The sequence below is a fragment of the Mesocricetus auratus genome, unplaced genomic scaffold, assembly GCF_017639785.1.
Source record: "Mesocricetus auratus isolate SY011 unplaced genomic scaffold, BCM_Maur_2.0 Super-Scaffold_6730, whole genome shotgun sequence".
NCBI lineage: Eukaryota > Metazoa > Chordata > Mammalia > Rodentia > Cricetidae > Mesocricetus > Mesocricetus auratus.
In genome coordinates, this window is record NW_024429184.1 from 11915591 (window position 1) to 11935209 (window position 19619).

At 49.8% G+C, this 19619-nt stretch overlaps 1 long non-coding RNA gene across 1 annotated transcript; it reads right to left on the bottom strand.

The window, feature by feature from the left end:
• Positions 1 to 1123: 1123 nt before the first annotated feature.
• On the bottom strand, positions 1124 to 9085 carry LOC110342581. The gene is made up of 3 exons (XR_002384697.2): positions 7932 to 9085; positions 7079 to 7175; positions 1124 to 5629 (listed from the first exon to the last, which is right to left on the bottom strand). It is a non-coding gene; the product is annotated as an uncharacterized LOC110342581 (long non-coding RNA).
• Positions 9086 to 19619: the final 10534 nt, after the last annotated feature.

The window sequence follows — 19619 nt, forward strand, 5'->3', positions numbered from 1 at the left end:
CCCTTATGAGAGCACAGAGAAGACTGCATACAACGAACATACGTGGAAGAAAGAAAAGCAGGCTCAGAGACTCGCCCACGTAGCCTGAGTCAGTACTGGCATTCCAGCTCTAAGTTGCCACTGTCACTCTCTTGCTCTCTGGTTGTGTGGCGGACAGGTAGTTCACACAAAGGCAATGTGTGGAGTTGGAGTAGGGAGCAACTGTTCCAGGTAATTTACCACACCCTTTGTTTTTGTCGTTGTTTGATTGTTTCTTTTCCTTTTCTGAAAGAGACTCATGTATCCCAGGCTGGCCTTGAACCTAGCATGTAGCCAAGGTCGATCCTGAACTTCGGATCCCCTAAGGGCTGGGATTACAGGTGTACACCACCAAGCCCACTTTGTATGGTACTGGGATTGGGCCTGGAGCTTCATACATGCCAGGGAAGCACTCTGCCAACCGAGATATCCCCAGCCACAGTGAGCCTGCGGGCTCTCATTGCCAAGGGTAAACCTTCCATGGTGGGACAGAGCAGGTCTCCTAGGAGTCAGTAATATTAAACTGAGTAGCATTCTAAACTCAAGTTCCTGTGTGATCCAGTGAAAATGCTCTGGCATTATTCTTCCAGCTACCTTAAACTCCAGCAGAGGGTCAGTAGCAGAGAAGGCCTAGAAAAACATCCTCACCCGCCATGTCCGCCCCAGGCAGCAACCACAACTCCTGTGACCGTGTCCCCATGTCTTCATACAACCAGCACCCTTTTGCAGGAGTTCAGACCCGACTCACTCACAGTGATGCATGCCTGTGATGAGTTTGACGAGTGTCTCCCGGAGCGGCATTTATGGCTAGTATATGCTTCCTTTCGAGAAGTGGTGCACGCGTTAGGATTCTTGATAGAAATAATGGACTCTATCTTAGACTGCTTCAGCAGAAATACAATCGAGGAAAGAACATCAAATGGTTCTTAGAATCTTCAGGGCTGTCGAGGAGCCTCTCAGAGGTGGCCAGCCACCCTCTTGCTTGGGATTTTTCTGTCTCCCCAGCCCTGCCTGTCTTGGAGACTATAGGTACAAACCTGGATTTAGAGTACTTGTTTGGGGGGGGGGGAGATACATATTACTTTAGGAAAAGAAAAATACACGATTGGCATTATTTTGCTCTATTATAGTATTTCTCAGAGAAGCCAAAAACAATTAACTTCATTCAGTATTTACTATATTACCAATGAATAGCCAAGCACGATATTAGATACTGTGTTCTTGCAGAATTTTTCAGCAAATTGTTTGAAGAGTTCACTTGAATGTCATTCGAAAGAGAAGGTGAAAGGCTAACTTATGTCATTTAAAATCTCTATCGGCCTATGTCTTTACCTTTTCCGAAATATTCTATAATGTAAACTCATTGAGAAAATTAATTAGGCTACTCATCCAAATGAAATCAAGATGAACCTCTTTAAGTACAACTTCTAAAAATAACAAAAACCACTATTAACATTTTTGACATTGAAGCGTATTTTGCAGGAACTGTTTTTTTGTATACCAAAATAAAATTTAGTGTTGTGGTAAAAAAAAACAGAAATTAAATAGCTGTTTAAAGTAGCCAGCTAAGAATAAAGGCCTTCTAAGACCCCTCCCCTGAAGTCAATATATTCATGCCCAGGACAGTCACACTGAGCTCCAGCCACCAAGCGGCAGACCTCCACTCGACCTGGGAATGCAGAGAGGTCTAGAGATTCCTCACCCACGTCTAAATTAAACTCATCCATAGCTGCATTTGGCTGTTGAAAAACTCAGATCAGGTGACCAAAGGGCCAGGAACAACACAAATCTGTCTTCTCCCACTTCTAGAAGGCGGATGTCCCAAAGCATGACGTCAGCAGTTCTGTGCTGTGCCACCTCTTGGGGCTGCAGAAGCCAGTCCATCCCCTTGCTCCTTTCAGCTCCTTGCGTGTGTGAGGATGTTCTCAAGCATGTGGACACGTCTCTCCAAGTCTGCTTACACTATCACGCTGCCTCCTACTGTCAGCTCACACACACACACACACACACACACACATACACGCACGCACGCACGTCTCTGAATGAAGAGGCCATCAAACAATGCAGAGTGCTTTCTTCCTTCTAAAATACTTAGCAAAACACCTGTGAGAAGCTCTTTCCAAATAGAGGACTAGTCACAGGTTCCGGGATGAGGACATGATACACATTCCAAGGGAAGGCCTTTGTGTTAGCTGCTTTCCTTACTGTTGCAACCCTGCCTGACAAGCAAGCAATAGGAGGGAGGGAGGTTTGCTTTGGCTTATAGCTGGGGGAACGCCGTCCATCCAGACAGGGAAGGCGTGGCAACAGGAGCCTAAGGCAGATCTTCACATAGTGTTCATAGTCAGGAAGCTGAGAGATGCAGGCTGACGCTCATCAACATTTCTCCTTTTCACGCAGCCTGGGCTTCCGCCCACGGAAGGATACCAATCAATCACATTTAGGGTGCATTCCCTACCTCCATCAACTTCATTTGGAAAATTCTGAAAAGACACGCCCAGAGATCTGTCCCATAGATGACTCCAGATCACACTGAGCTGACAATCAAGATTGACCATCACACCACATCAACTCGCCGGTCCTGGCTATGGATTCAAGTCATGTGTGAACCTTTTTACATGCATACAGATGCTGGTGATGACGCAGACCGGTGAAACGCAACCTCCAGGGCAGTGATGGCAGCTGCTGCTGGGTGCTTCCAGTTGCTTAGTCAAGCTTGAGGTTCACTGAGAGCCAATATCCACATAAGTCACCTCTTCTAACAGGTGAGAATGAAGCCCCAAGAGGATCCAGGATCACCTTCAGGTCCTGTGCAGAGACTGGTGTCAGGGTTTAACCCCCATGAGCCTTCCTTGACTGCTCTCCCATGCAACATGCAGTGATGCCCACTGCAGACCCCCAGCTGTGGGGCTCTGGGAGCGGGATCATGCTCAGCATCTTCTCTGGCTCTGAGAAGAGCCGTGGCCCTTCTCAAGCTCAGCAGCATCAGACCTCAGACCTGCTGGGTGCCCAGAGAGAAACCAGATCAACTCACTGCTTGCTGTGTGGCCTCAAGGAAGGCCATGAACCTCTCTTGGCCTGGTTTTACCATCTTTCTTATGGGAGCTTCAGCTCAATGTGCTATGAGGTGACTTTCTGTACAAAAATGCTACAGTTTGGTAATTCCAACCATCTGAGAATGTTTAACTTGGCCCTTGGCCATCCCAGGATGTTTGATAAAATCTGATCATTTGGACAAGTCCCAGGAAGGGAACAGATCAGAGCTTGCATTCGGTGTTGGGAGCCCACCTGATGGGAGAGAATGTGTCTGTGGTGGGGGTGGTGGGCTGGCTGGTAAGATGGCAGAGAATTAAAGCTAGGCGGAAGTAGACTCTGGCCAGGGAAGCAGACTGGTTCCTTGCTCAGCCATCATCAGAGAAGCCTCCTTCTGCAGCAGATGGGAACAAATGCAGAGACCACAGCCAGACAGCATACAGATTGAGAGACCTTGGAACACTCAGCCCTGAATGGGATGTCTCCATTAACTCCTCTCCTCAGGGCTCAGGAAACCCTGCAGAAGAGGAGGCAAAAAGGGAAGGGGGACACCAAGGAAACCGGACCCTCTAAATCAGCATGAACAAAGCTCTCAGGAACTCACAGAGACGGAAGCAGCAGGCACAGGTCTGCACAGGTCCTCGGGGTGTGTATCACAGCTCTCGGTTTGACGGTTCTGTGGGGCTCCTGGGTGTGCAGACACGTGGGTCCTTGTCTCTTGTGCTGTCTCTTGGACTCTTTTCCTTCTGACTGTTTTGTCCAATTCCAGTGTGCCAGTTTCTCCTTTATCTTACTATCTTGCATTTTATTATTTAAAAAAATAATGGAAGGAAGTAACTCGGCACATTTCAAGTACGGACACTGAACCTCGGAGAGAGACAGGATTCACTCAAGCTCACGCGACTAGTTAAAGGCAACACTGCCAGTGGAATTAGCAGTTAAGTTCCATTCCTTGATTCTTTTTCCTGTTTACCAGCTGCCTTGCACATTGTCTTCTAGAAGGCACGTAAGCCCGCCAGCCCAGTAAGAAGGGTGCTGAAATTGCTCATCGATGCCTGACACAGTCAGAGAGGGGAGAACAGTGGCCCGTGCTCTGCCGGCCTTGATCTACCGTGTTCATGATAGGGACGAATTGTTGGAGGAGTGTGAGCCTCATTCTCCATAGAGAACCTATTGTTGGGAGTGGAAACACATGAATCTGCAGAAGCCTCGCGGTGCCTATCCCACTGGTGGTTCTGGATGCTTGCCTCAGGAGCCAGCCCACACCAGAGTCAGAGTGTCCTAGGAAAGGCTGGGAACGCACAGGAACTGGAACCGTGACAAGGTGCTTGAGAGCCACATGTGAGAGTCACATGTGAGAGCCACATGTGAGAGGTGGGTAAGTTCCTGGAAAGATGGCGGTTATCACAGAGGTACCCTGCACAGTGGGCACCCAGGAGTGCCGATCATAATATCACTGCTTAGGCTGACAGCAAAACTGCCTGTTTTCATAAGCCCAGCTACAAAGTTCTAAGTAATCCTAGTGAATTCTTGTGAGATTAAAGAGTACCATCCCTGCTTTACACATGAGGAAACTGAGGTTCAGGTGAGATGGGGAAATTGCTAGTCACACAATTAGTTGGTGACAGAAGTGAGATTTAAATAAAACCCATTTTTTATTTGAGGCCTACTTAAGAACTCACGGGAATCAGACCTGGTGGCCACGCCTTTGATCCCAGCACTTGGGAGGCTCAAGCAAGAGTGTTTGCATGAGTTTGAGGCCAGTCTGGGCTACATAGTGAGTTCCAGGTTAGCTCAGGCTACAATTGGATTTACTAGAAGTAGCCGTTCCAGAACAGAACCTGAAATTCCAACCCCTTTGATGTGAAAGCAAAATCATGTTCTTCCTCTTCTTCTCCTTTACTAGAGTCCAAGTCAACCTAAGTGACCCAGCATGTCAGCGGAAGGGGGTCTCAGCACAGCTGCAGCCCATCTCCCCCCAACACCAACATGGACCGTCCATTCAGGTTCAAGGATATTGGCACCGCCACACGCACTCTCCCTTTTCCCAAATTAATCAAGAAATAGGGATTTCTGACAAATGCCATCTGCTGATTTTTCAGAGACAAGTTTTGGTGGTGTGACCAGCAGGTGCCTCAGCTTTTTCTAGCATGCAGTACCAAAATAGTCACCATGGCAACCCTTGGAGGGCAGCCTTCCAAAGAGATGCATTGTGAACACAGAAACTCTAGAGCACTTTCAAGCGAGAGGGAAGGAGACTGGTGTTAGGTTTCCAGTACGGGTGAGCGTGGCTTCTCCCCAGCCTCACTGGGCTCCAGCCCCTGGATGCTGGGCATAGTCAGGCCTTTCACTGCTCTGGGGCTTATGTTCCCAGAAGTGAACAGAATTGTGAATTATGGACCACCGCAGCAAGCAACTTGGATATTTTTTTTTGCAAAGGCTCAGATAACACAACAAGACTAAGCAGCGTGGCTCTGAGTTGGGTCCTGCCCAGACCTTCGGCAGCTGCCTTAGCTCTAGTATCAGCTTCTTGTCTGTGAAGCAGACTGATGAGGGGCGCCATCTTGTCCTAGGGAACCTATGGACAAAAGATACATGTGGGTGGTACTGAGAAGATGTTCGGTAGATAGCACAAGCAGACAGGGAGAGAGAGAGAGAGAGAGAGAAAGACAGACAGACACACACACACACACACACACACACAGAAGAGACAGAGAGAGGGGGACAGACGAGACAGACACACAGAGTATGATGATTGGGGTATCAGCAAGTCTGCGTTCTTAACCAGGGTCTACGTCTTTCAAATCCCATGACCTCGGGTTATTCACAGAGCTTGTCAAGCCTGCACCCCCACCTTTTCAAAACGTCCTGGACCCGCTGACCCTGTGGTTGAAAAGGTTCCAACAGTAGAACACACATGGTCAGGGCACACCAGGGCTCCCCTTCTTTGTCCCTTTCTCCTGTGTGCTCGGGAGGCATCATCCAGTGTCCTTCTGGGGGCTGGAACTTAAGTTGCCTTGTGGCATTAAAACAGATAGAAACACAGTATTAAACATTCCAAGGTGTCCCACTGGGAAAGCCCTGTCCCAAAGAGAAGAGAGACCTGAGAGGGGTCAGGAAAGGACAAGAGACACATGGAGGCTTGACACAAAGATGACTGGGACAGGAAGGAAGGGAAGCTTGGTCAACCCTAGATGGTCAGCCAGCTAGAAAGCTTCAGCGAGGCTGTCAGTGTTGCTGGACCATCATGGCCTATTAGACACATTCTCTGTCTCTTAAAGATAAATTTGCCTTTGTATCCCTGCCACACTCAGTCACTAATTAGCTGGGAGCAGCCAATAGAAATATGACCTTAACACAACTGTAGGTGCAAGCCTAGGCAGCTGTCAGTCAACTGATGCCTATCTCTAAGGCATCTTCTCCTGGCCACTTGGGCTACTTCATCCTGACATCTCCATGGATGGCCACTTCAGGGATGTGACCATAAGCCTATGTTGCCACTTCAGAAGCCAGTAAGTAACTCATACCCACAATTCCATGACCAGGGACATTATAGAACTCAGAATCAGCAAGACCTCAAAACTCCAACTCAGCAAAACAAGATTTCCCCCAGCTCAATGAGATTATAAAGCAAAGATGCATGTGTGAGTGTGGTCTGCATTTGGATGTTGGTGCGAGCATATTTATCTGCCTGTGTCATATCTGTAGAAGAGGACAGCATTTCTACTTGTGTGCATGCATGTTGTGATATTATAGAGGGATAGCATTGCCACTAGGTCAAGCATTTCACACAGAGCATCCTGATGCCCATGGCTGTCTTTGAGGTAGATAGGTAGGCGGGTTGGGTAGGGACTAAGGAGGCATCATCCTTCTGGCTGTTCACTTTCTTTTCCCCAGCATGCCACTCAGATGACACGGGCTTTGAGTATTTTACTCTAAAACCTGAACCCTACCTTATCATATGACCATTCACTGCACAAAACCACATACATGTACACATAAGACTGAAATGGGGATGGGAACATACGTGGAAAAGTGTAAGTTCATCGTAGATTAGTCACAGGCCAAGGGCATGGTCCTCGGAAGTCTCCACCTTCTACATAAATATCTCATGGTATTGGCATCTAGGAAAGAGCGGTGGATCCTAGATGAAGGCATTTCTACATAGCATGCAGTGGCACAAATTTCAGTCACTCTGACTCGCCTAGTACAAACTAATGACAATCTGGCCTTTCCCTGAATCCACATTCCTAAGACATTTTTTTTACTTCATAGAAATTGCTGTGTCCTGGTTGTGGGGTGGAATTTATTTTGTTGTTGTTGTTAGTTTTGGGTTGTTTGGTTGGTTAGTTGGTTGATTAGTATTTATGGGTCTCTCTGCGTGCGTGCGTGCGTGCGTGTGTGTGTGTGTGTGTGTGTGTGTGTGTGTGTGTGTGTGTGTGTGTTTTAATCTCCCCTCAAGATTTGAGCCTTGTAAATCATTTTTCCTTGCTTGCTTCCTGGAAACCTAAAGAACCAGTCTGAAGGAATAGTCTTAGAGTCTTTCAGTCTGCATTTGTCACGATAGGCCCACTACCTAAAATCACTGTAAGTGACCACGTTTGATTTGGGCCCTCATCAGAGTGATCAGAAGTGCCCAGTTTCCAAGAGGTGAGACTCACTCAAGTTTACTCCATGAACGGGGAGCAGAACGGAGGTGAGAGCTGGGCTCTGGGCACCAAAACTCCTTCTCGCCATCATGATCTGCTTCTCTGGACAGAAGATACCATCTGACCCATAGCCTGCTTTGGGGGCCTTCCATTTGCTGTGCTGAATGTGGTGAGCCAAGGACCAGCCAAGCTTAGGACAGGGACACTTGGGGCCAGGACAGGTAGACTTACCTGGATGCGCTCCAGCATGGCTATCGGCGTATCTGCTTTCTTCCCATTTCCTTTTTCAGTCTCCTTCCTCACTTCACAATGAAGAGGCCAGCTTCTGCCAGTGCTGACTGCCATTCAGGCCTTTCTCTTCTTTTTAAGAATTTGGGGGAAGAAAACCATTATGTGCTCACCAGAGACCTGTTAATCAGAAGTGTCTGGAGATCTCGAGCTGTTAAGGTGGCAAGTGTTTTCTAGGACATCCTCGGGGACCTGTGTGGCAGGTGGAGTGTCCAGATCTGCCACCTGGCTAATCTCCAAAGCTCTACTGTAGTAGACTGGGTCAGGGGGGAAGATGGGACGTATTGAAGGAACCAGTCTTCCGTTCCAGCCCAGAGCTAAATCGCTGTGCTTTTTACCAGGCTGGTTTGTGGGGGCAGCACCCAAGTGAAGTTCCAGTTGTGTCTAGGAAAAGCCAAAAGTCACCTGAAAGAGTCAGGTTTCACCTAAGATCCCAGGGGCAAGGCCAAGGCACGTGGAGGAACCCAGTAGGAGCAAGGTCAAGGTGGGGGAGAATCCAGGACTGGAGGAGGTGGCTGGAATGGAAAATGTTTGTGTGTATGTTGTTATATGTATTGGGCTATGTGTGTACCTGTGTGATTTATGCATGACCACATGCTAGGGACTGCAAAGAGGTGCCATTAGATAAAGGATGAGAGATCCTGCTGATAATGGATTCTCAGAGGTCAGGTAGGAGATAGCAACCAGAAGCAGGTCCTGGCTCCCATACCATCAATGCCCCTTGACTGTATGTCAAGAAAGGAGAGAACAAGGAGCCTCACTGAATAATTTAATCTTTTTTACAATTATTTGCGTGTGTGTGTGTGTGTGTGTGTGTGTGTGTAAACATGCATACTATGGTGTATGTAAAGTTCAGAGGGCAACTTTCACAAGTTACTTCTTTTTCTCCCACTTAGATCCCTGAGACTGGACTCAAGTTGTCAGGGTTTGGCGACAAGCTCCTTTGCCCACTGAGCCACTGTGCTGGTCCAAGCTCAGAAGCTCTAGCAGTCCAAGTCAGGAGCTCTGCACCATGCTGGGTGGAGGCTGAAGACTGCAACACTGGACCTCAGGCTTTGTGCTTCTGCTTTAATTTTTTAAGTGTGTGTGTGTGTGTGTGTGTGTGCGTGCGCGTGTGTGGTGTGTGTGCACGTGCATGTATGTGGTGTGTGTGCATGAGCGTGTGCGTGAGCGTGTGTGTGAGCATGTGTGTGTCGTGAGCATGTGTGTGTGTGTGTGTGTGTGTGTGTGTGTGTGTGTGTTATGTATAGGAAAACACATGCAATGGTTCTCTCCTTCCACATTAACATGGGTTCTGGGAATCAAACTTAGATCACCAAGCTTGCACAGCAAGCTCCCTTACCCACCACACTCTGGATGGCACTGTCTTGCTTTGTTGGAGACAGGATCTCTCATGTAGCCCAGGTTGGCCACAAACTCAGTACACAGCTGAGGTAGAGCCTGGGCTCCAATCCCCCTGCCTCTACTTCCCAAGTGCTGAGATGCAGGCTTGTCCCAGGCTCAGCTGAACCCTCAGACTTTTCAACAAGACTTGAATCAAGTTCGGGGGGTGGGAGTAGTGTTTTTCATGGGCCTTAGGCCTCTTGTTCTCCTGCACTCAAGGCAGAAGAATCCGGCTTGTCTACAGGCTGCTGTCTAGAGGTTGGTGCTGTGTGTGTTGGGGGGGGGGGGGGGTGTTCCTGGGAAAACGTGCTACTTTCCGTGTTCCTGAGCCTTAGCCTCCTGTCTGGTAGACACAGCCTAGTGACTCAGACAAGAAAGAGAAAGCAGGGTGGATGCCCAAGACAATCCCGACCAGAGTCTTTCTTTCGGCCCAGCCATCCCTTGCTGCCTGCCTGCCTTCCCCACTCGGGTTGGTTTCCTGCCCCCATGGACCTCTGAGCAAGCATTTCAGAAGTCCCTGCCCCAGAGCCATAGTGCTGGCTGGCTAACCCGGGCCTGGCGCAGGTACTGTACCCCAGCCAGTCCCGCTGCCCCCTCACTCCCGGCCCTCCCTTCCCTGCCCTGGCCCTCCCCTCCCTGCTGACGCACACATCCTATAATAAGCCTCTGTTACTTGGAGCTGGGGCGGCTCCGTAGTAAGCCGAAACCGCTACTATATTTACACCCTTTCCACATTTAGACAAAGGCTATTTTTAACAGAAGGTCTATTTGTAGGGGTTGCCCACGTCAGACTCTGCTCACATGCGTCTCACCAGCCCCAGTCTGCCATTCCGATTTCACACTTGCGCCGGGTCTCTCTCCTTCTCTCTCCTTCCCTTCTTCTCCCCAGTGCTTTCCTTGCCTTCTCTCTTTTCTTCCGTTCCCCAGTTTCCTTCCTTCCTTTTCCCCAGAGGAAATCACACTGAAGTCTTTGGCAGGCTGTGTTGCCACAGTCCTTCAGGTCGTGGTCTTCATGGAAAATGAGGCCGGTGTGGCCAAGATCTTGGTCCATTGGTCTGGAGTCTATGTCAGTGCCTGCTGGGGCCTGGGCACAGGCTACAGCCTCTGGAAGCTCCATGGTGGCCTGCTGTCTCCAGGCTAAACCTGCATGGATCCACCAAGCTGTCACTGACTAGCTTTTTGCATTATGTCACTCCTGTTCTCCTCTCTCTCTCTCTCTCTCTCTCTCTCTCTCTCTCTCTCTCTCTCTCTCTCTCTCTCTCTCTGTGTGTGTGTGTGTGTGTGTGTGTATGTGTGTCTGCCTCTGTATGTGTATGTGTCTGTCTCTCTCTGTATTTGTGTGTGTGTGTGTGTGCACGTGTGTGAACGGAAGAGATAGTTAACAAGGTCAGAAGGAAATAGTCAGGTATCTTTCACAGAACCAGCCCCCTTTTAAAAGCTCCCTTGCTCAGCTCTCCCTAAGACAACAGAGTTCTTCTGTTTGGTTTGATGAAGCAGAATTTCATGCTTTCTAGCCATATAAGTCACTTGCCAGAAGGGGGATCACCTTGGGTCGCTTTCAGTGGCCGAGCCCTGAAGGGCACTGCGGACACCAGAACTCCTTCAGTGGTGCTGTGGAGTGATCCTGCCCACACCTAGGTTTCAGGAGCACACACTGAGCCCACACAGAGGCCCGGTGACTCTTCCTCGTCCATTTAGCTGGCTATGCGGAGACTGAAATCTCTGGGTACAAACTGCATGCTGGCCCCAGGTCACACAGCTGCCACCCCATCCCAGTGAGAGCTGGGTTTTCTGTGCTCCCCTGTCCCTGTCCCCAGTCCGGAGCCACTTTTTCCACCCCAGTACTCTGGCAACACTTTTGGGTCAGCTTCCCCAAATGGTGAGCAGTGACGATGTAAGATGAATCCAAAGGCATGTAGGAAGCCTGACAGACCCTAGGGTCCCAGAGAAGAGAAAACCCTTGTGGCCGAGTCTTGCTCCCCAATAATCCATCTGGTCTGTGGCTTCAACATAAAATGTGCAGATTACATTTCTAAGAGCAAAGCGCATGGAGATGAGTAACCTAGGTTGTGGAGACAGAATTCAGAGCCGATGTTAGCGCTTCCTGTCCCCACCTCTCCCTCCAACTGGGTTCCATAGGTGCCAAAAAACATGTGGAAACCAAATGCCCCCAGAGTGCCCAAAATCAAGACTTGAAAATTGCTGAGGCTCAGACATTTCCTGGAGACACTGATAAGAGATATTATCTGCTAGTGTCCCAGAGTTCAGAGCCCAGCAGCCGTACCACTGGGACAAGCCACACTGCTTATATTTCATCCCATTTCTTCTGGAGATGCAAGGAGATAAGGGGGAAGTTGAAGGGGATGCAGGGGGAGTGGATTTGATCAAAAGGCATTATATGCATGTGTGACATTCTCAAACAGGAAAATAATATAAAGATACTAACACTGCTTGCCTACCCACCTGCCCCCTTCCCGACTTGCAGCGATATTGAAATGAAAATTCATGTGAGTGTGTGTAGGGATGCTTGGGTGTACTCACCCACATGTGTACATGTGAAGACCAGAAGTTGACATCAGGCGCCCCCCTCAACGGCTCTCCCCCTATTGTCTGAGGCAGCCGCTCTTATTGGATCTGGGGATCATACTTTCTGCCTGACTGGCTGGCCAAGCCCCCTTGAGGGCATCCACAAGTCTCTGTGGCCCCTCAGCACTGGGGTTATAGATGTCTGCCACCAAGCCCTGCTTTCTATGTGGATGCTGGGGACAGACACTTGGGTCCTCATGCTTGCCCAGCGAGCACCTTACTCACTGAGCCATGTCCCCAAGGGTACGTTATAGGCTGGCAAAGGCAACAAGGCAGTAAGTCATTCATGCCGATGTTTCTGTCATTAGTGCGGATAATGAATGGGGGCTCCAGAAACCGAGGGACCTGTCAAAAGTTATACAGCAACGAAGTGGTTAAAATAGAGGCACCCTGGCCCTGACACCCTTAGCAGCGATGAGCTGTATTCACCCGAGAAACGGGGACACTGATTTGGGATAAGTCGCATACTCTCCCCAGCTGACCCCCCTCTACCTTTGTCCCAGTGGCTTCTCAGGCTTCTCGGCAGTGTGGGTGTCCCGCCTCAGTCAGAGCAGAAAGCCCAGAGCCCTGAAAGGAGAGCTGGTGTCACGGGGCTTCTGGTTTCAGGATATGCTGGGAAGGTGAGAAGGAAGCTTGTCTTCCCATGGATCGTGGCCAGGACCCAGTGACAGGACTCCCCCCCCCCCACCCCGCCACCCCGGAGCTGGGACGTTCCCCAGGTGCCCGGGCATCCCCAGGTCAGCGGGGCCGCCAGCAGTTTTCCAAAGCATTGGCTTCCATCAGAAAGTAAATCATCAGCACTTTGCAGGGACTAAGTGCTTCGTCAGTACAGACAAAACCCACCCTGGAGTTGAGTCTACCGTTAGGCAAGGTCTGTGCTCACCCGCCACGGGGCCAGTTTGATGGAGAGGAACTAAAGTCCATGGAACTTCTTCTTGGAGGGCTTGAGCTCCATGCTTTAGGCACACATTTTCCACTCCTCAAATCAGCCCCCCACTCCCAGTTCATCTCTATTTGAGGTCAGGTTCAGATACTACCCCCTGTGTTTAATCAAGTCTAGGTCTCCCTCCTAAGTGAGAGCAGTCTGCTGCGCTCTCGGCTCTTTGCGACCCTGTAGACACATAGCCACACCAGGCTGGCTTGTGCCACGGATACCGTGCAACAGCTGACTCAGGGCTGCCCGTTGGGCTGGCGGTACAAGGCTTGGCTTCCATTTCTGCGGGTGGAGCGGACCTCTGGGCTGAATGGACATAAGAGTGTTGCAGATGCTGGGGGAGCTCTCTGATAGTGACCCGTGCACCCATCCCCAGTGGCAGTATCCCCTCTTTCCTTCTAGTGACTCACAGCTGCCCACTTCCTCCAGAGAACACTCTCAGGAGGCCAGTATCCCTCTTCCTGCCCCAAACCCCAGCTACTGCCAGGATCATGGGCTGTGTCACAGGCTCCTCTCCTCAGAAAGGGACACTCATTGTGGAGTTTTAGTCTCTATAATGTCAATCCCACCTCCATGCTTCCACAAGCCCTAGACAAAGCTGACTTGCCCCAGATACAACACAATGTCAGCTTAAATTTCCATTTTACCACTAAATGTCCCACATCCCCAGATCACGTTCAGTTTTGGCAAAATGAACCAGTTGACCAACCTGGGACGGGTCACAGAATTCAGGAGTTAAAGCTACTAAATCCTCAGTAAAATTTACATTCCAGACAAACAGTGAGCATTTTTAGTAGAGGTATGTCCTGAGCAATGCCTGGATCACAATTACAGTATTTAAATTGTTGTCTATTTACAATACAAATTCATCTGGACATCCTGTGTTTTATCCAATAGCCCATATCTGAAAACATCTGCCTGCTGTCCCTCCCCGTCTCTGTCCCTCTCTCTTTTAGATCTAACTTGAAGCAGTCTTCCTCCGTGAGCCACAAGTCCTGAATCCCTGTCTCAGACTCTGCCTCTGACCAGAAGCTCTCGTGTCCCTTCTGCAGCCCTGGGTGGCCAGAAAGTCTCTCTGTGTCCACTGGCCTTCTCAAAACATGTCTCTTTGGTCCGATCCCTTAGACTACATGAATGGACAGCTCTAGGGAACTTCTCTGGATGTGTCTGAGGTCAAGCTATATAGCTTTATCTTTGTCCATGAAGAACTAGAAAGTTCAGAGAAGCAGAGCTGTCCGATATCCCTGTGAGTACGTCTACTTTAAGGGGATTCTATCTCTAGCTGCCCATAACAGAACTAGGTTAGTAGGTTGGTGCCTGTGCCTTGCTTTAGCACAGCTGGAACACAAGACTAGTGTGTAACCACCCCTGGGGGTCTCCCATCCACAGCTGGAACACAAGACTAGTGTGTAACCACCCCTGGGGGTCTCCCATCCACAGCTGGGACAGGAGACCAGTGTGTAACCACCCTTGGGGGTCTCCCATCCACAGCTGGAACACAAGACTAGTGTGTAACCACCCCTGGGGGTCTCCCATCCACAGCTGGGACAGGAGACCAGTGTGTAACCACCCTTGGGGGTCTCCCATCCACAGCTCAGTGACCTTTGGCCTTTTCATAAATCTAGCGGTCTTGCTCAGTTTGTAAAGTACCAAACTCACTGAGCACTCAGAGTTGTTGATACGTGTTGTAAGCAGTGACGGCAGATGACATCCCGTGTCCCCAGGTGGAGAAGAGGAAATAAAAACTATAGCCTACAGAGGTCTCACTGCAGCTGACTGCCGCACAAGGCCACCCAAAGATGGAGTGGGCTGCCTGGCAAGGTGGAGCTCTTTCTGTCATTCACAGGCAAGATAGGAGGAAGGACAACATTTATCTTCCCGCCAGTGGCAGATGATGGCCATTCATCATCTTCTTTAATCAAACATGGAGCTATACTGACAGAGGCTGGGTGACAGTTTGGAAGGGCATGCCAGCCTCTGAGAGTCCTTCCCATGTCTGAGATCCAGGAGTCTTTGAAAACATCAACACCCCACATTCACAAGCCCACAGGCTACTCTGGTGTCGAGGAACTTGGAAAATTGCTCCACAATAACGTCCCAAGTTCCTTACCTATGCTTTCCACAACTATGCATTGAGACAATCGAGTCACGCCCTGAGTGGGGAGGACAGACCCATGGCCACTTGAAGTCTTCCTGAGCCTTGAGACCTCCAACCTGGAAGACAAAGCTAACTCTCTCTCCTCGCTTACGCCTTCCCCTCCTCTTGGGTGGCAATATCCCAGATCATAGTCAAAGCCTGCCCTGTCTCTAGGCCTCCAGCAGTCTGACCGAAGGAACTAGCTTTTTCTGGGCCTTCTCCCACGGCTGTCCCTGGGTAGTAGGCATCCTCACCACCCGTAAACACAGAGGTGATCTCCTAGCCACACCATGAAATCACAGGGCTGGAAAATCCTGCAGAGCAGCTCGTCCAGCCTTGCTAGACAGAGTTCTCAGCAAGCCTCACTCTGCCCTGTCCCAGACAGCGCCCACCCCTTCTGCTTCCTGTGATTGGATGTCTCAGCTGCAAGAAGGTCCTCTGTCAACCTAGATGGCCTCTGACACATATTGCGGCTTCTTTTGCTTGATCCTAGTTGTCCAGTGATGGCTCATGTTAGGAGCAAAGCGTGAGGAACCTCGGATGATTCCACGGAGGCAGGGGACAAACATGCCAGGCAGACAGAGCTTAGAAGTTTCATTAGAAAGGGAAGGGAGAGAGAAAAGAGGTAAAGAGACAGAGAGAAGACAGGAGAGAAGAGGGAGACAGGAAAAGTCCCGTCTGCCCCAGGGGAACAGAGAGAAAGAGAGAGGGAAAGAGAGCATAAGTGGGCGGGGTCTTTCTTTTAAAGGGGTCCTTTGCACCTGGGCTGACCAGGGCGCCGCCTGAGTGCATTCTGCCAGGTGACGGGGCAGGCCAGCGTAGCGCCTGAATCCTTACAGTCCACGAGGCCAGTCTTTGCTGGAAAGTGCTATGCAGAGGGGATGCAGGACGGCATATGGTGATGTACAGAGAGGCTCAGTCAGAGGAGGAGAGAAATCCTGGAGGAAATTGCCAGGGCATGCATAAAACTAAAAGAAACATGTTGTCTGGATGCTTGCAAGTTTCCGGCACGCCTCTTAAACATTTCGCTGTTCAAGAGGTCACTCCTCGGCTTTCTGGGGAAAGCACCCCTCCCAAGTTCTGTCCTCTCTGACTGCTGCAGAATACCAGAGCTCTGTGCCACTCACCGGTGCCCACCAGGGTGACCTGGGAGAGCAGGGACAGCAAAACTGAGTCACAAGGAGAACAAAGGAAAGAACCCTCTCCTTCACCACGAGAATGGATTTTAAGGGTAAAATTGTTGCCTCTCCCAATGTCTCCTACAGCGGGGGGGGGGTTGGACCCACTCCAAATGAAACTAAAAACCAGACTTAGGACAAAGAGGGTAATCTGAGGTACCAAAAGCTGCCTTCTGAATAGAGGGGTGAACTGTGCGGTAAGGCACCATCAGGGTGCAGGCTGTGTGGGAAGGTTGAGATAAAGGAAGCGTTCTACTCACGGTGGGGGGGGGGTAAGCTGGACCTGATGGCTCTTTATCCTGGACAGGCTATGAGTTTTTCTTTTAACGTGTGCACGTCACCCCCCCTTAACACACACGCACACACACATACGCACGCACGGGCGCACGCGCACACACACACACAGGTCCATGCAAAGCCAGGGGAGGTGACCCCTGCTTAGGTTAGCTTAGGTGGCCCCACGATTTTCCATTGCTGACTCGGTTACAAGCAAGAAATAAACGCCTTTCCTCTCTCCTTGGGAGGAACAGAGCAGATTGCCTGGATCTGCCTCACTCTGCCCTGGCTCTGGTCTCAGCACCAAACGCTTCCTTCTGTGCAGTCTGTTCCCGTTGTGACAATGCAGAGGGGAGAGCAGGAGAAAGTAGCACAGCCAAGAGCACTAGGAGCCGAGCCGCAGGGCGGGGCCTCGCCATTGACTGGATAGATCACATTTGCATGGGAAACCGAGGAGAAAGTTTGGCTGGTGAGGGCCTATCCCCAAGCATGCGTTAAAGGAGAAGTGCTACCAAATGTCCTCAGCTCCAGGCTTCCTCAAAGGCAGAGCCTGAGAGAGGTTTCCACAAGAGGAGCCACTCACAACTCTACACCCTGGAGGTTGGAAGAATGAGTTAGTTCTTTGCCTGAGAGATGAAAGCATGTTTCACTGCCTAAGGATGGACAACTGAACCCACTTTCCTTATAAAATTTAGACAACAGTCATGACTGGAGCCTCATGCATAAGCAAACATTTTGACTAGAACGTTCTACATCTTATGAGCAGTCACTGGTGATTCATGAGGCCCCATCACCTGCGAGGGATCACTGAGCTTCCGCCATGCCTGGGGCCAGGAGGGAACAAAGAGGGCTGGAACTTGCCCTCAAGGTGTGCATAGTCCTGTGGAAAAGCAAGACATGCCATCAAAAGCAAATCTCAAAAAATAAAATAACATCCATGCATCCAAGTCTCTCACAGCATGCTGTTAGCGCCAGAGCCGTCTGGAAGGACTGTCCGTGGAGGTGCACTTCAGAGGAACATCAAGGGTTTTACAAAGCCACCAAGGGCAAGTGTGGGAGGGGTGGGTGTGGACACGAAAGTCTGGAGAAGATGTGGCAAAATTCATTTCTTAAGGAGCCATGAGTTCTGTGCCATGCCCAGAGCTGTCCAGCAAAAAGGCAGTGCAAAGGCTGATTACAGGAACAGCCCACAGCTATGTCATCCCCTGAGGATACTTGACTGTCTCTAATGGAGGCAGGTCATCAACTTTGGTACCAAATAGACAAAAGTCAGGGATTCCGCCAAACGTCTCACAATGTTCAGGCTGCCCTCACAACAGAGAATGTTCCAGTCCACAAGGCAATAGCCCCAAGGTTGGGAAACCCCAAGACTATATAGAATGTTTGCAGTATCTTCAGTCTCTACCTCTGGAGAAGAGCAGGAGAGACACTGGGGACACTTGGTGTGTCAGGTCCCATGCCACAGTCCAAGGCTTCACGTCCCAATATCTCAGCTACCTTCTTGATTTCCTGTCAGTTCATGTATGAGAAGCCTGAATCCACTGTCTGTCCCCAACTTGCTGATAAAAATATTTAACGTAAAGCTTTGTGAGATAAAATTCATAGCATCATGTAACCGGTGATGATTTCCATCCCTCATTACATATTCATTATTCAAAGGACAGTGTGTTTCACAGTTGTTCTGGGATCTAAGAATTACTTAGTTGTCACAGTCTCAGCTCCAATCTCTTATGGGTCAGGCTCTGGATACTCCAAAGACCCATCACTACAGGGCATGTAGGATGTCTCGTCTGTCCTTGAGCCCAGAAGAGAAGACTCTTGAAGTCCCTGGATTTATATCTGAGTGAGGGTCTGAGAGCAGGTTGCTGACTTCCCTCTGATTTGAGCTAGGACATTCGCATAACCTGCTGACTGCAGGGGACCTCAAGCTCCCTGACACTGAGAGAGCTTCTCAAGGCCAGCATGGCAGGGACAGCTGCTCGGCTCATGTTCTCTGACTGGGAGGCGTTCCCAACCCTGTGATCTGGCCCCTCTTCCAAAGTGGCAGATGGGCACAGGTGCCTGTGTGAAGCTGCCCGCCCCCCACTGGGCATGTCTGACCACTCATATCCAACAGAGGCCAGCACAGTCAGCTGAGCGGTGGGCCCCTTCCAAGTGGAACCCCCAAATACTGCTGACTGATGTGTCACTGTCCTCAGCACAAACAAACCATGCCAGGTCATGCACTGCAGAAAAACCCTCATAATCAATCCTGGCTGTTCCAAGGGTTTGTTCAAAGCCTATTTGTCTATGGTTAAAAATTTACAACATGACAGTCTTTGACCTCAGTAGCTCATTATGATCTAATTTCCTGGATTTCCAAAGTCACTCAGGAAAAAGACCACTCCCCTCGCCCACTTTATCTCCCAAAGCCTGTTAATTACAAGCCTAAGGAAAACATAGGAGGTCATGAATCTTTGGCAAGTAATAAAATCCCATTTGGTATTAGGCCTACCTGCAGTATGTCAGCACACCCCAGAGATTTGTGTCTCCCATTAAGCATCCCAGACCGTCACAGGGTCTCACGGTGGCTCTTAGTCTACCCCCTCTCAGTGGTTCCTGTTCCTGTTCCCAGGCGGCCTCTCCGAGTGCTGCAGTTACATCCCAATCTAATATCGCTGCTTTTCCTTCAAGCGTCCAGACACAGTGCAAAGGTTTCGTCTGTGGAGAGCACCTGTCTCTGGCTACAGAGTGAAATGGGAAGGGGAAGCCAGAATAGATGGAGGTCAAGCATGATGGTGCATGCCTTCAATCCCAGCACTTAGGAAGGAGAAGCAGGCAGATCTCTGAGTTCAGCGCTAACCTACTCTCCATAGTGAGTTCCAGGCCAGCAAGACTACATAGTGGGAGCATGTCTTAAAAAAAAAAACAGACAAAAGAAAGTAGTTTTAAAGTGCCAGCAAGAGATGATGGTGGTTGTGATGATAAGTACTGGAGAAAATGAGAGGTAAACCTGTGCATATGTAATAAAGATAGCCAGAGGTACTCAAGCACCAGGTGGTGGGAGGGCTGTGTTATTCCTTTTGTCACTGTGACCAACCACCTGATAAGAAGGTGGAAGAATTTATTTGGGCTCACGGTTTGAGGGGATCTAGTCC